At 42.4% G+C, this 6,802-nt stretch overlaps 1 long non-coding RNA gene across 1 annotated transcript; it reads right to left on the bottom strand.

Moving 5' to 3' along the window:
• Positions 1-1,377: 1,377 nt before the first annotated feature.
• Positions 1,378-5,748, bottom strand: LOC121093983. The gene is made up of 3 exons (XR_005829699.1): positions 5,621-5,748; positions 5,378-5,524; positions 1,378-1,454 (listed from the first exon to the last, which is right to left on the bottom strand). It is a non-coding gene; the product is annotated as an uncharacterized LOC121093983 (long non-coding RNA).
• Positions 5,749-6,802: the final 1,054 nt, after the last annotated feature.

A 6,802-nucleotide genomic window follows, 5' to 3' on the forward strand; every position in this document is an offset into this window, starting at 1 on the left:
GTCAGTGACTGTGAGGCAGCCTGCCTGCTTTTGCTACAGCATCTCTGTTGTGCAGGGCAGTGGAAGAAAGTAAGCGAGGTTCAGTAATGTGAAAGGAGCACCACAGTGCAGCTTTTCTCAGCTTACGTGAGAAATAACTTGAAGTTCTTGTGGGGTTAGTATATTGATAGCATGTTACCATGCAGTTCATATGTTAAATGCAATACAACAAGCTTTCACTGTATGCCAGAGCAGAAGTATCCACATCTGCACAGGATCATGTCTCCTCAGCAGTGACAGGAGACGGCCATGCATATGTGCTGAAGAGCAAAGGTGACTGTAATGGGGTTTGTTTACAAAAACAGCCCATGGAAGTAGTGTAACCAAGTCCCAGTGAATCCTCATGGAATTTAGGGGCCTATTTCCCTTATGCCTTTTTGAGGACACCAAACATTAACAAATTATGTGAGATGACAGCAGCAGCATTCTTAACCAGTGAGTATTCCCACTATGTTGTTCTGTTTTCCCAGATAACTTTCATCTAGGATGTTACCCATACTGTAATTCACTTTTGGATTTCCATCTGGAGTAAAATATTTCATTAACATTTGTAATCTCAAAAACTCCAAAATGAACATTTAGATATTCTAAAGCTGTTTCCTAAAACAAAAGGAAAACCACAAAGACAGGACATTTGTAACCAGGGCTCACAAAGCAGATTGTCTGAAGATACTGGCTCCTAGTGATCCTCCACCATCTGGGACAAGCTGATACTTGTCCTTCATGATGTAGAACTCCATGAACATATTTCTTCTTTTCAAGGGGAAGGTTTAATGGTTAATCAAGTACTACTGAACATGTATAAAGAAATCATAATCTCATCCTTAGATTTTACACTGGAGATCTAGCTGAACATACCCCTCCAACCTATGTCACTATTAAAGGTAGAAGTTCTCTGGATAAGGAAAATGAAGATGTCACCATTGCAAACACAAAATGAAGTCCACCGTGTTACGACGAGTTTCTGAGAAATCACTTGCTCAGAGTAGCCTAAGAATCAAAAAGTTATAGTGTTGCCTGATGATGTGTTTTTTTCTGGACAGTTTAGGAAGGTCTCATGTCCACCCAGACTGCTGGCTGCTGCCACCACCTGTCCCATTCCCTTTGGGTCTGCATGACGCCTTCCGAAGGCACACACTGACCTGGCTCAAACTCCTTAAACAAAACTTATTTTTGGATGAGATCACTGCAGCAATCTTGTTCAAAACTATGTGTGGACAGTTGTCTCAGTGCTACCAAAGGCATGTAAACTGCAGTATGCAATTTGAAATGTCTTCAATGAGCTTTGCTGCTGGAAAAGACATGTCTCGTTATTCCTCTGTTTTCCAGAAATTAATGGGAAGTGGTGCCCTGTCTTTCTGCCTTGATGTCTCCTTGCTGTCTGTTGAAAACATTAAATACATCACATGCTTTTCCTGTTGAAAATCAGAATGAAGAGTGCAAATGCTAATTAATTTTTTGAACTTGCAGTCTGAAAAAGCCCCAGCAACTTAGGTCAATCAGCCTTTTAAAATGTCAAGTGCTGTTCTAGATTCATTTAACATGATGGCTTTATACTTGAAAGCCTACAAAAGAAGATTGAAAAAAACCCTGTAGTGAAGTACTATACTTAAACTTTAAAGATTTGCAGGTGGGGTGGTTTTCTGCCCTTTCAAAGCTGACTTTTGTCCACAAACTCTACGAAAATTTATTCTGCAGTACCTGAAGATACATGATGGTTTATAAGTGCTTCTACCACAGGCCAGTTCTTTTGTTATGACTCAAATCCCAGTCAGACTTTTAGGTGCCTTCAAAAGAGCACTTAGTTAACCCAGAGAAGTTTTTTAGGGACACTAAGGCATATTCAGCACTTTTACAATTTCATCTTGGCTCCATGTTAATCTGACCTTGCACACAGAAAGACTCCACGTACCAGATGACGGATGGTTCACAGGCCTTGTCCAACCTTATGCATCATTCACAACCCATTATTTCTGAAGTGCTGTTAGCAAGCAAACTCAAACAATCTTTTTCCCAAGCTGCCCTTTCACCCATGGCCTTGGCAAGCTTTAAGTGTAGAGCAAGCCAAAAGTCTCTTCAGTTAAAATGACATGTTCCAAATGGATATTGAACTGTTTACTTGAGTGTGAAGAATCCCTTTTCCTGGATCTTACTTGAGATCTTTTTCTGATAGCATTTTGGTGCCCAGATGGTTTCTAAATTGAAACTGATTTCCTCCCCCCGCTGTGTCTCCCTTTTATTCTCCCATCCTTTTGAACACACTGAGAGACTGCAAGTGAGCTAAGACTAGGAGACAGCAATCTCATGGATGAGATGAGCATGAGCCAAGGCACCTAGTTTACTTCTGGGAGCCTGGCCTCTGCAGTCAGACACCAGAAGGATGCCAAATAAAGAAGTCAGCAGTTGTACAGATGCCTTGGGTTTGGGCCCATGCTCAACATATCAAATCTAACGAAGTTTTTTGGAAGGTTCTTCAGAAGTGGACCAAATGGTGCTTACTGTACTGTCTAGATACAATCATCGCTATGTCTTTCTGACCAGACTGGCATACTGCCTGTCACTTAGGAGGCTTACGATTGTTACAGCAAATCTTTTCCTTTCCACAGTGAACTTCACTGCTTTTTATGGTTATTTTGAACAAATAATAGTTGTTTCACTGCCGGATTCCAGGAGCAAAAGGTAGTCCACCTGCCCCTAAACCACCATATTTCTCTTCCCAAAGCACTTTCATTGATCAAGGAGAGAAGCATTATCCTACTTGGTGAAAAATCACAAAGGACATTCCCATCCTGAAGCTGCTTAGCCAGGGTCACACAAGAAGTCCCTGTCTGAACCAGCAATTTAACACTGTGCTCTTGGGTTGCAGTCTAGCAAGTGTCTACTTCAGCTGTTTTCTTTGTTCTGGTGGAATGGAATATCTCTTACTCATTTCTAAGTAGTCCAGTTTTAGAGATTATAAGAAATGGAGTTTGACCTTTTGATTATCCACATTAAAACACGGTTACTGACCACTGAAACTTCTGAGAGCTATGCTGGCAAGGTTGCCTTTTGTAAAGATGTGAAGCAACCTTGTCAGAAGAGTAAGGGCTCATCAGCTGTACAAGATCAAGGGGAATTTTTAAAGGCAGGCAAATGTGCAGTCCCACCCCGAGGCTAAACAATCAAAGGTAGACACCTAGCCACTTGGATTTATTGCATCAAGTCACGCAGGCAGAAATCTGCATCCCCAAGCTTTTTTCTGAAGGGTTAAATCTGGATAAAACTCATGGGGACTACTCTTTCACAAGATGAATTTTAAAGGAAACTTACAGATCAGAGTTCCAGTTCAGTTCAATTCCCATTACATCATTAGTTCTCAACTTCACGTTATGACTGTGTGAGAAAGACTCTCTCACACTTGCCCTTCACTATAAGGAAAAGGCACTGCCTATCTACAGAGCTGACACAAGGAAACCTATGAGGAAAAAATCACACAATTTTGATAAACATTGTCCTGATTTACTGTTACGATGTTCGTTGTGACAGTGAATTCCATCCCATGCTTACAGGCTGCTGCTGCTTGCCTCTAGGAGTCTGGGAGGAAGCATGCCCTCTGCGTGCTCCAAACACCTAGCAGCTCACCACAATTCTGTTTCCTTCTGCTAAATCTCAGATGTCCTATTTCTGGCTGTTTCCAACTAGTCAGAGTAGAACAGTTGTCCAGGTTGGTACTACATCTTTACCTTTTTTTTTTTTTTTACATATCAGCTATAGTTTTGATCAGATGGCCAGGATTGTCACGTTTAGGACTAGAAAAGGATTTTCTATTAAGGTATAAACCTGGCAATGTTCCACCGCCCCAGGAAATGCAGACTGCCTGCACTGACCTGTGATACCGCTGTGGAAGCTTTTGGTACTGCTGGTGCCCATTGCTGGTTCTGTAACACGCAGCACATTAATTTCTGGCTTTAAAAGTAGTGCAAGAAGACAGAGGATCAGGACCAGTACGAATTTGTGAACCAGTGGAATTTCCTATTAGAGGACAATAAGCCACTGAGCACATTCTTCCATTTCTCTGGCCAATTTAAATTTGAAACATTAAACATTATTGGCAGACACAAAGAGACAGTCAAGGTAATAATATTTATGCTTTGGTTAATTAACTGCTTGAAGTACCACCCGTGAAGCAGATAAATCAGACTGTTCTTCTAAGTCCTGACTGAAACAAGGTTAAAGTATTCTTTTTAACATTACCATAATCTAATATGTGAACAAATGTACAGACACTACATTCAAGAGAGCTGTAACAAAGTAACTGCTACTTATGGGGAGGTTGACTGGATGGATGCCAACATATTCACTGCCCTGAAAACAGATGACTAGAAAACACACATATCAAGTTAAACTAATGATTTATGTGTCCCAGAGGCAAGTATCAGTAGAAGGAACCCCTGGAAGGCACAAATAATGAATACATTGCCTGTAAGAGTAATGTTTATTTCTGCTTCTAGTAGGGGGCTATTTCATAACGGAGAGCACGAGAATTCGATATTCCTCCCAACATTTTGAGAGGCTTACTGGTGTTCCCCAGAGGATTGTCTGCAAGGAAGCCACTCAGTGAGGACCGCAGATACTCCAAAAGGCAGCTGCATTTGTAAGTGGGTGGGCTGGCTATGAGCAGAGATCAGGGCTGGCAAATCTGAGAAAACGGTGACTGGAAGCATGTACTGGAAAGCAGAACAGTGTAGGGAGAAATATGGCTGGAGAGAGATGAGAGTAAGGTGAGTCCCTAGAGAAAGGTTGCAGCAAAGTACACAAGAGACATTTTCAGAAAGTACAAGAGAGAAAGAATTTAGCACAGTGCTGACTAACGAGTGGATTTTTCTTTACAATACAATGCATCCTTCCCAAGCAGAACGTACTGGCCAGCTTAGTACAGCCATGTCAGCCAGCCTTGGGAAAGGAAAGGAAAGCAACACAAGTGGAACGATATACTAGCTTGGAAACTCTTACCGAGCTCAGGGCAAGTATCTTTGTGTGTCACTGCACTATGCCATTTAGATAGCCAGCATTTGTCTTTAGCTCATACACCCAGAGTGCACCCTGATGCACAGCGTAACTCCGGCTTCAGGAAATTCCCCTGTAGCGGCACAGGTTGTGGCTATACTGCTACACGGAACAGGGGAAGTCCAGGGGCTCAGGCACTGGTGTTTGTGGTCAATACCACGCATCCGTTAGCTGTCTCCCATGCACAATTGTGTTCTGTGCCAACTAGCATCCTTCGGGGCAACACCCAGACTCAGTTCTGGGAAACACAAGTTCCAGAGCTTGTTAGCATGCACCAGGCTGGTTTCCTTACCTGACTCTGCTCCAGAAGACTTTGCACCCTCAGGAATTCCCAGTATGTGTTCATAGTACATCCCATAGTGTGCAGCATCTTTATGTTCGTACTATGACAACACTGTTTTGATGGGCTACAACACAGCTTTTGCACTACTTCCAGCATCTGGAACTGAAAACAAAAACAAAACAAAACAAAACGGCATGCAAAAAGTAATAACTATGTGTTAAGAGCCACACACAACAGAAAATCCAGCTGTACCTGTGTGAATGTAGCCAGCCTGTGTCCTTTGGCATCTGGATAAGCAAGCTGCCAATAATTTGTTTAGCAAGGAAGAATAGGCCCAAAATCCAGGAGCTTACACTCCTACAGGCTGTACTCTGAATCTACAGTCTGGTAGTATGACAAGGTTTTCAGGACCCCAAATCAATAGAAAAGATTTTGTTCACATGTCCAGCTCCTGTGTCACAACCTCATGGCGCTTCCTAGAAAGGCTTGTTCAAACAGTGTCCTAATCACAGAAAAAACAGACCTTCATCCAATTTTCAGCTGGGACTACGAGAATTTAGGGAGAGCGTAGTCACAGATTGTTCTCACCGCTTTCCTAGTTCATCTCTCTGTTCTTACCCCATCCCTAATTTCTTCCTCTATTTAAACAACTACTCAGAAGGGAAGACTCTGCCCACCTGCAAGTTTCTTGCCTAGAATGCCTGCAAGGTACAGTTTCTGATACCTCTGTTTCATAGCAGCTTAGAATCTAACCTTATATTTATGTTGGTGGGATATGTTTATGCCTAAAAATGCACTCAGAAAGTCCAACAGCCTATAGCTGTCAACAGAGTTCTTAATAGAGACATAAGACGAGCATATCCCCATGCAGATGCATCCCAGACTCACATGATGACCCTGAAATCCCATTACGAGCAGCTTAACACACTGACAAGAGCCACAACAACAACGTTCTTTACACATGTGAAATGTGTAAGATGCTAGAAAACTAGTACATATGTGGGATGAAAGAACGAGAGGGGAACAAAATAACTTTTTGAATAGATATGAACCCCCTAATACCAGTAGTATTAGTTCACAGGAAATAATACTTATATCAGAAACCACCAAGACATCTGTTTATTTTAATGTTAAAGATCTTCCCTAAAGGACACGTGAATATGCTTCAAGTACTCCCAGACCAACTTCAGCCAAAAAGGCAGGTGGCAGCAAGATACAATTACTCAACCGCAGATTGCCTGCAGACAGTGAATCAGCCTGCAGAGATCCCTGCGCAGCAGCCCACGGCGTGACGAGCATCAGCTTTGCTCACCAGCCTGACCGTGCAGATGGGAACCATGTGGGTCTCCACAGACTGGGTATGTCTGGGCTGTGACCTAGACAGAACACAGAGCCAGGCATACTCATTCTGATGCCAGATTCTTTGTTGCTTAC

The sequence above is a fragment of the Falco naumanni genome, chromosome 9, assembly GCF_017639655.2.
Source record: "Falco naumanni isolate bFalNau1 chromosome 9, bFalNau1.pat, whole genome shotgun sequence".
NCBI lineage: Eukaryota > Metazoa > Chordata > Aves > Falconiformes > Falconidae > Falco > Falco naumanni.